Raw genomic sequence first — 10,229 nt, 5'->3', positions numbered from 1 at the left:
TCATATTCTTTTCTGTTATGTTTGATCACAGGCTATTGAATATAGTTCCCTGTGCTATACAGTAGGACCTGGTTGGTTTATCCATCCTATATGTACAAGTTTGCATCTGCTAGTCCCAAACTCCCAACCCATCCCTCCCCACATCCCCTTCCCCCTGGCAACCACAAGTCTGTTTCTGTTTCATAGATAAGTTCATTTGTGTCATATTTTAGATTCCTCATGTGTGGTATCATGTGGTATTTGTCTTTCTCTTTCTGATTTACTTAGCTTAGGATGATCATCTCTAGGTCCATCCATGTTGCTGCAAACGGCATTATGTCATTCTTTTTTATGGCTGAATAATATTCCATTATATACATGTACTGCATCTTCTTTATCCATTCATCTGTTGATGGACATTGAGGCTGTTTCCGTGTCTTGGCTATTGTAAATAGTGCTGCTATGAACATAGGGTGCCTGTATCTTTTTAAATTATAGTTTTGTCCAGATACCTGCCCAGGAGTGGGATTGCTGGATCATCTGGCAACTCTATTTTTAGTTTTTTAAGGAACCTCCATACTGTTTTCCACAGTGGCTGCACCAATTTACATTTCTACCAACAGTGCATGAGGGTTCCCTTTTCTCCACACCCTCTCTATACATTTCAAAAAATTTTTAAAGTATGACAATGATGTGAAATATTTAAAAAGCAATCTTAGCAGTAAAACTCAATGATATCCCAGCATTTTGTGTGTATCTGCTAATTTAATAATATTTTGTTGTAAATCTGTAAAAGAAGGAGTCTCCTATCTCTTCTGTTACAATGCACTGTTGCTTTGGCATTTTGCAATAATTTCACTTTTTCAGTGAAACTTTTTTCCAACCACGTATGTAAATGGAAAATGCTACAAATAAATAATTTAGATTCTTTCTAAAGAAATAAGTATAAAAGTCTTAATGGATCCAATTCTTTTTCAGTTACCCTAGTAAAATTAGGCTTTACTCCTAAAGTCAATTTTTCACTTAATTAATTCTTCTTGAAAATATTAGCTAATATGTTCCATGTTTTTAAAAAAATGGATAAATCACAGAAAATGGTATTATAAAGGACATATAGATGTTTAAATGTCATCATCAAATGTTTTAAAGAGCTTTTAACTGGGAGTGCATTTTCAAATCAATAGTTTAAGCTAATCATTTTCTAATTGCAAAAACAGAAGATCCGGGAATTCTGTGGCCAAGCTAACTTTAAAATTGTGTAAAACTCTCTATTTACTCCCATTAAACTTTCTTTTACTTTAATAATCTCACTTCCTTCCAGCTTAAGAAGGATTTCTTTTAAGTTTTAAAATATATTTTAGAGGAATTCATGTAATTTCACAACATTTTAATTCTTTTCCTTAATTTTTCATTTGATAGAATAAAAAATCAACAATAGTATTCAACAGTAGTATCAAACATGAAACCAGCAAGCTCAAGTAATTTTCTTTGGAGGATCAACTTATTTCCTTTGGTAGGATGAGATATACAAACTCTTCTTCATATCTTTGAGTATTTTACAAAATACTCTATCATTTAAGGGGTTACTCTTAATTTTATGAATAAAACTAATAGCATCTACTGATTTGTTGAGTTTCTCACTACAATTCTTAGCAATTAATGGTCAAGGTACAATACTTGGTTCTACTTTTTAAAAGCTGCTGTAAACCTATGTGGCTAAACAATGAGGTGCAACTTTACCTTTTGTATAAGTAACATTGGGGAAGGTAATACTTTCCCTGTTAATTAATTGTAAAGGTTTTGTACATTGACAGCTTTTCTATATTATTAGTAACCAAAAAGTCATTTCTTATATTACTTTTTCTCCTTAAAACTGTTGTATAAGTCCTCATTATTACACAGAAGTCTTGCTCATTTGCCTGCTATTAATTACACAGCTGACTTTTGCCATGTTATTGGTTACTCTTAAAACAGTACTATTCATTAATGGAAGAAAATACATTATTTCACTTAGATTTGTTTTCCTCCTTCACATTAAGAAGGCTATCATACACCCAGTAGGATCACCTTTTCTGCAACATTGGGTGCCTTATTCCATCCTTTATCATTTGTGCTATTTGATGATCCTTCTGACTAGAAAATTTTTTAAAACTTTCAGTGGCAATATTTACAGTTTTCAAACTTCTCTTTATATTCTTACAAAGATTGATAACTTTTTTGCCAACTTTATTAATGTGTTTCTTATAAAATGTTCAGTTCATCTTGTCAGGTTCATTTCTTCAGATTAAAAAAAATACAGAAAAAAGCACAGCTATTTTTGCAGAGCTGAGAGCTGGTTTATTCCAATATGGACATAGCAGTTGTTAAATAATGAAATATTCCCATTCCAGTTGGTAAATAACCTCTGTTCCGAGTCTCAGAGTTTTTAAAGCAGTGTGTTCAGATATACTTTGTGTTTACATATGGAACAGAAATAGAATCTGAGCTCAGATGTTTGTGAGCAGGTATAATGTATTTTTTTCTTATCCACATGACTGTCTGGAGAAATATTTGAATATTTGGAGGAATGTGGGACAACTTTTTTGTAGTGCTGGACTGTCTAGCATCCCTGGTCCCACACTAAATAGCAACAGTGTTTCTCAGACATTGGGACAATCAAAAAACGTGTCTAGGGCTTCCCTGGTGGCACAGTGGTTGAGAGTCTGCCTGCCGATGCAGAGCACATGGGTTCATGCCCTGGTCCGGGAAGATCCCACATGCCGCAGAGCGGCTGGGCCCGTGAGCCATGGCCGCTGAGCCTGCACGTCCGGAGCCTGTGCTCCGCAACGGGAGAGGCCACAACAGTGAGAGGCCCACATACCGCAAAAAACCAAAACAAACAAACAAACAAAAAACGTGTCTACAAGTTTCCAAAGTTTTCCATGAAGGGCACTGTCCCTGTTGAGAAATACTGGATTAATTTATATTATAAATACTAGTATATCCCCTGCTTTGGCCCATCAAGAAGACTTGAGTCAAAACATGTAGCTTTAGTTGTTCTCTTTGAAAAGCCAGAAAAGAATAATCTGTTTTATTTCCATATAAACAGAGAATGTGAGCCAAATGAGACCAAAACTGCAGGGTAGGAGACAGGCAAGAGGACTTAGCAGTAAGGACATTATTTGAAATAAGAAACTTTGTGAGCATATGTGATTTTTCCATAATCATAACAATAATAAAAGAGGTATAATTTATTGAAGAATTACTTTGTGCCAGGCTCTGTGATTATTATTTTACATTTTTGAATTTTATTTGATCCTATCAACAGCCTAATCAAGAGTAGGTATTGCTGTCCACTTTAGAGGAAAGGTATTTTCTCAGGAAATCTGCCTGCTGTGTGCTCTCAGCCTGATGGCTGGCTTCCAAGCAGGGAGGCTCTCTGAGGATGGGAGTTTGGGGCTGGTTGATTCTTCCCAGGATGTATACAGTGTGAATGGCTGAGAGAACAGCCATCATCTATGGTGATTTTCTGCCCCACTATAACTTAGGACCTTGATTTTTCAAAGATTTTATGCGCAGTTTCTATTTTATGTAAGTCTCTTCCTCTCAATTTCCGAAATTGAGCCAACCATGTATTATTTTTTAGCAGTTTGTCATGCCACTCCTTGAATTCTTGGACTGATTACCAGAGTTTTGTTTTTATGTAGGAGTAATTAAGCTCTTTCAGTATCTGATTATTTCTGAAAATAGAAATTGCTATCTGGAGATAAATGGTTTCTAGCAGAAACTTGGAGCATCAACGTGTTGGAGAGAAAGAAGCCATTTAGTCCAAATATTTGTTGGTGAAAACAATGTCTTTGTTAATCTCTATCATTTGGAAATGAAATGTTGATTCTTCCCCGAGATTCAGATCTGTTGATATGTTATTGATGGTGATATTTAGACTCAAAAATATGTAATATGTGGCAAAAAGAGCATGTTATTTAGACTTCAGGCAAATGTATTCTAATTGTGTAATGGCTTTAATAACTAAAGAAGTACTGTTAGTGCCTCAGTAAAAGAAGTTTTGGTAAGGATAACCAGGCCCATATTAAATGAGATGCTTCAGGTATAGAAATCTTAAGCTGTTTTTAACTTATCTCTAACCTTACCTCTCCTATGACAAGAGGTGTTTATATTAAAAACAAACAAACAAACAACAAACGTTAGTCACTTTATTATTTCTTATCAATGTTCTCAGGAAAATAGAAGTTAATGAGGAGAGAAAGTGCAGTTGATACACGTACTCACAAATTTGTCTTCTGAACTATTGGAAAAGATTAAGAAGCTCTGACACCATAGTGTCTTCTGGTGATGAAATCTCTCACTACCAGCCCAGTTCAGACTAATATTTAATGAATAAAGACAAGATGGTCAGGATGTGGGTTCCAAAGGCTAATATAATTTCAAAGGTCAGAGTCTATCTCTGAGGTGGGTAGGGTGGTGAGCCGTCAGGAACCCTGGGAATAATTAGTTGAAATACATGTGTGTGCAAGACTGGAGAAGAAGTGTCTTGAGTAGTTAAAGAGCATTCCAAGAATTGGGAACACATATACAAAAGCTTTGTGTGGAGTGTGTGGCACAGCCTGACCACAGGGACAAGCAACCCAAGGCTGTAAACGGGTAGTGTTGGCACCTTCCTGTGGCCTCTTCTGGGATCTGGTCCCAAACAAATACTGCTTTGGTTCCCAGACTGTCCCCTAAATTATTAGATATACGTAAACCTTCAATATAAAGCTGACAGATCCAACTTGCTTGTACATTTTTAATTTAGGGGGCAAATTAGATGCCAAGGTTGAAATTTTATAAGATGATTGGAAGTATGTGATCTATTTTTAAATATCTGGGGGTATTTTAGCCCAAACTTGGTAGAAAACAGAGGCAGCAGAAGCTTTCATCTTTGAATACAAGTTGTCCGTCGGTATTCGTGGGGGGACTGGTTCTAGGACCCCAGTAGATACCCGACTCTGCGGATGCTCAAGTCCCTTCTATAAAATAGCATAGCGCACTTGGCCTGGCGCATCCTCCCCACCAACGCCCCTCCCCGGGTCCCGCATCCCCAGCAATGTGAGAAGACTGTACTTTATTTGGGAGTGCAATCCCAGAGAAGAAGGAGAGAGGAAAATAGAAAATGAGGCAGAGGAAGAGAGGGTGGGGGGAGTGCCAGGAAGTGCATTGCAGAGCTGGCCACATTTCATTGTAGGAAAGAATTTATCTGATAAGCCCCATTTCCCATTGGTCAAAGATTTACCTCACAGGATATTAACTCTTCACAAGATATTAACTCCATATTTCCAGGGTGTACTCGCTTGATCTTTAAGAAGGTCCTTGGCTTCTCCCGCTTTAGCAGCAATGGCGATGTTGGGGGAGGAGGGAAGAGGCATGGGCTATGGGCCTGAGGCACTTCAGATAGATAATGAAAAGTAACTGAAAACAATTTGGTGTAACATTACAGAAGTGTATTAACTCAGGTAAGAGAAAGTCCAGAAGTTGGTGGATTCAGCAGTTGAAACATGTTTAAGCTTTCTGCTTCCAAATAGGCTACCATCTGCCCAGATTTCTTCCTTCCTTCCTTCCTCTTTTTTTTTTTTTTGAGAAATAGTCATATGTCATATGTTCCAACATCCTAAAATTTTCCTATTTCTCTTTATACATCAGCCTTGTCACCCTAAGATTAAAAAATCAACTGTTTTGTCAGCTGTTTCACAACTTCATAAGTTGCCAATTTCTCAGATTAAAAAATTAGTTGGGTTCTCATTTATTTCTTCCTTACATTTTCCGCTCAAATAAATTCACATTTTACATTCCTTTATTTGCCTTACCTCCTCTTCCTGTATCATATTTTGTACATTTAAGATGCTTTGTTGCACATTGTGAAAATGACTATACTATCCAAAGCAATCTACAGACTTAATGCAATCTCTATCAAACTACCACTGGCATTTTTCACAGAACTAGAACAAAAATTTCACAATTTCTATGGAAACACAAAAGACCCTGAATAGCCAAAGCAATCATGAGAAAGAAAAACGGAGCTGGAGGAATCAGGCTCCCTGGTTTCAGACTATACTACAAAGCTACAGTAATCAAGACAGTATGGTACTGGCACAAAAACAGAAAGATAGATCAATAGGACAGGATAGAAAGCCCAGAGATAAACCCACGCACATACGGTCACCTTATCTTTGATAAAGGAGGCAAGAATATACAATGGAGAAAAGACAACCTCTTCAATAAGTGGTGCTGGGAAAACTGGACAGCTACATGTAAAAGAATGAAATTAGAACACTCCTTAACACCATACACAAAAATAAACTCAAAATGGATTAAAGACCTAAATGTAAGGCCAGATACTATCAAACTCTTAGAGGAAAACATAGGCAGAACACTCTATGACATAAATCACAGCAAGATCCTTTTTGACCCAGCTCCTAGAGAAATGGAAATAAAAACAAAAATGAACAAATGGGACCTAATGAAACTTAAAAGCTCTTGCACAGCAAAGGAAACCATAAACAAGATGAAAAGACAGCCCTCAGAATGGGAGAAAATATTTGCAAATGAAGCAACTGACAAAGGATTAATCTCCAAAATTAACAAGCAGATCATGCAGCTCAATATTAAAAAAAACAAACAGCCCAATCCAAAAATGGGCAGAAGACCTAAATAAACATTTCTCCAAAGAAGATATACAGATTGCCAACAAACACATGAAAGAATGCTCAACATCATTAATCATTAGAGAAATGCAAATCAAAACTACAATGCGATATCATCTCACACCGTTCAGAATGGCCTTCATCAAAAAATCTACAAACAATAAATGCTGGAGTGGGTGTGGAGAAAAGGGAACCCTCAAACACTGTTGGTGGGAATGTAAATTGATACAGCCACTATGGAGAACAGTATGGAGGTTCCTTGAAAAACTAAAAACAGAGCTACCATACGACCCAGCAATCCCACTACTGGTCATATACCCTGAGAAAACCATAATTCAAAAAGAGTCATGTACCACAATGTTCATTGCAGCTCTATTTACAATAGCCAGGACATGGAAGCAACCTCAGTGTCCATCGACAGATGAATGGATAAAGAAGATGTGGCACATATATAGAATGGAATATTACTCAGCCATAAAAAGAAACAAAACTGAGTTGTTTGTAGTGAGGTGGATGGACCTAGAGTCTGTCATACAGAGTGAAGTAAGTCAGAAAGAAAAACAAATACCATATGCTAACGCATATATATGGAATCTAAAAAAAAAGATCATGAAGAACCTAGGGGCAAGACGGGAATAATAAAGACGCAGACCTACTAGAGAATGGACTTGAGGACATGGGGAGGGGGAAGGGTAAGCTGGGACGAAGTGAGAGAGTGGTAGTGTATATATGGACATGTATACACTACCAAATGTAAAATAGATAGCTAGTGGGAAGCTGTTGCATAGCACAGGGAGATCAGCTTGGTGCTTTGTGACCACCTAGAGGGGTGGGATAGGGAGGCTGGGAGGGAGGGAGACGCAAGAGGGAAGAGATATGGGAACGTATGTATATGTATGACTGATTCACTTTGTTATAAAGCAGAAACTAACATCCCATTGTAAAGCAATTATACTCCAATAAAAGTGTTAAGAAAAGAAAAGATGCTTTGTTGCAAACAATGGTAAAATTGTGGCTAACTTAAGTAAAACTTGAATTTATTAAAAACTCTATCTAGGCTGACAGAATCTATGGGGAAGCTGGAAAAACAACTTGGGCAAAAACCATGACAGGTAAATCACAGCCAAAATTCTGACACAGGATGGTCTACCTAGGATATCACTGCTGGTAGCTTTGCCACCTTGTACCTGTCCCCAGACAACTGGCCCCACTGTTCCTGCCACGTCCCTCCCCATGTCGAACCGCCTCACGCATCCATTGGGTAATGATGTCTCGTCATTACTCTTTGCTGAAAATCATAAAAAGTCAATAATACTTGCATTTCAGAAGTAGAGACCTTTTTAATTGAATTGATTTTTTTCAGTCCCTGTTGTTTATAAAGACCTGGTTTTTCAAACAATGAATCTTAAACATTGTCCAATAGGAAACTTAATTATTATGTAAGCTGTTTCCCTGTTGGGGTTTCACTACAAACGACTGATGTTTTTTCCCCATTGGTTTTACTTCAGTTTTAATCAAATATAATCAGATAATTTGAATTTTCTGCCAGAGTATTTGGCATGTTTGTTGGCAACTAAATGAATACATTTATTGAGTGTGCATAGCTTAAAATTTTCTGGTGATAGTGTTTATTGATTTGCTCTTTTGTAATTAAATCAAATAAGCTAACATTTCTAGGTACCCAAGCAGAGAGAACATGACTTAAACATTTATTAGACTGGATTTGTTATTTTGTGAAATTGTGCTGATGGACACACTGAACCATGCAAGATGAGATATGAAATGTAATAAACCTCACGTATTAGCCACAGAGCAAAATATACTTTTATCTAAGCTTTCCAGACTTTTTAGCACCACCTGAGGAGGAAAAGGCCTGAGTAATGCTGGCTTATATTACCCGTACAAGTGTGATTACAGCTAGAAAAAAAAGGATTCTTTTCAGCCAGAGGGGTTTTTCTCCAAGGAACCTCAAAACTGTGACTACATTTTGCAGATGTTTTCAATGTATTTAGTTAAAGAAAAACAGTAGAAGTCAATCAAAAAATGTAATTTTGGAAATGGAATCTATAAGACTTACATGAACAAAACGTTGAACTGACTTTTTAATCCTTAACACAGCATTTAAGATGTTATGTTGAACTAGGCAAAATGTTTCATAAATACCTCCATTGAGACTGGGTAAGGGGCTTTCAAAAGGAAGAAACCAGAACACAGAGGGCCATAGAGAATTGCTTGTATTCATAAAGTTAATTAACAGAATCAATGACTAGACTGTTTTGTTTTTCATAATGTATAAGGAAACAATCCCATCAGACCCTTTGCTGTAACCACAGAGTGGCATAAGATGGGCTGTTCATGGATTTGATTCTGCTAAAATTGCATATAAGAAATTCTATCTACATAAACCTAGAAACATAGTCTTTTTTTTCCCTAACCAACGAAAAAGACCAGGGCTCAAAGAGTAGTATATTGACCTCGGATGTCACTCATACAGGAAATATTTGGAAATGGTATCACTGCATGACTGGTGACCTTGTTTTAGGGCAAAGTGGCAGGAGATTGTCCTCTTTCTACCTGGACGGCAGCACTGGAGGAACAAAATCGGGCCAAGTGAGAGAGCTTTCATCACTCTTTATGAGCATAGCCTTCTGGAAAGGCTGTTTAGCTCCTGGAGATACTTCAAAAGAGCCCGTGGAAGCCTGTGGAATGCAGGTTTCCTCCACAAACTTTAAAGGGCTTTGGGTACTACCTGATTTCTCAGGCCAGGATGTATTCTGTACTTGGCAGTAATGAAACTTGCTGAATCAGATCCATTACAGACCCACCGGAGTCTGTGGCTCTTGACCTTGTAAAGATCGGGCACTCCCTTTCAAATGTCTGACATTGTAATCCTAGTTGAGAGGTACAGATTGGGGGTGACCTGTGATTTTCAGGTTTCCTTTTGATCTTCCAGCCCCCCTCATTTGCTGCCCGGCCACATGTGCGCTGCTGCACAGCAACTGTCCCCGCACATTCCCTAGAGAGCTGCCCACCTGCTCTCTGAGAGCCACCCCTTTGAAGTGATGAGCTTCATTTCACAGGGCGCCCCCATCCCCCCTCCAGACCCTCCCCCAACCCCTGCTTGTCCCCTTAAATACACACACACACACACACACACACACACACACACACACACACACACACACACACCAGACTGGGGTCCTAGTTCAAACCAGAGGCGCTGATGTGATCTCTTTACCTCTTGACTTCCCATGGTCTTTAATGATTTTATAACCAATAAGAATGATACCATTAAGCAAACATTATTCAGTGCCATTATTAAATTGGGCCTCTTTCTGCATGTAACAAACAACTGCCACATTATAATCCAGCACAGATGCATCTTGGCACTTTTCCTTTAAGTTTTATGTTATAAGAACACAGTTGTAAAGTTCATATGGACTCACCCATAATTTTCAAGTTATTTTAATCATTTATCAAATGGCCAGCAGTGTACCTATTATTCTGAGTGTATCTCTTTAACACAATGGTCAACAACAATTATTTGATCTATGTATTATTCATTAGCAATTA

This window comes from Aethalodelphis obliquidens, unplaced genomic scaffold, assembly GCF_003676395.1.
Source record: "Aethalodelphis obliquidens isolate GAN/ISIS:26980383/991018 unplaced genomic scaffold, ASM367639v1 scaffold5, whole genome shotgun sequence".
NCBI classification, from domain to species: Eukaryota; Metazoa; Chordata; class Mammalia; order Artiodactyla; family Delphinidae; genus Aethalodelphis; species Aethalodelphis obliquidens.
This window is presented reverse-complemented; position numbering follows the sequence as displayed.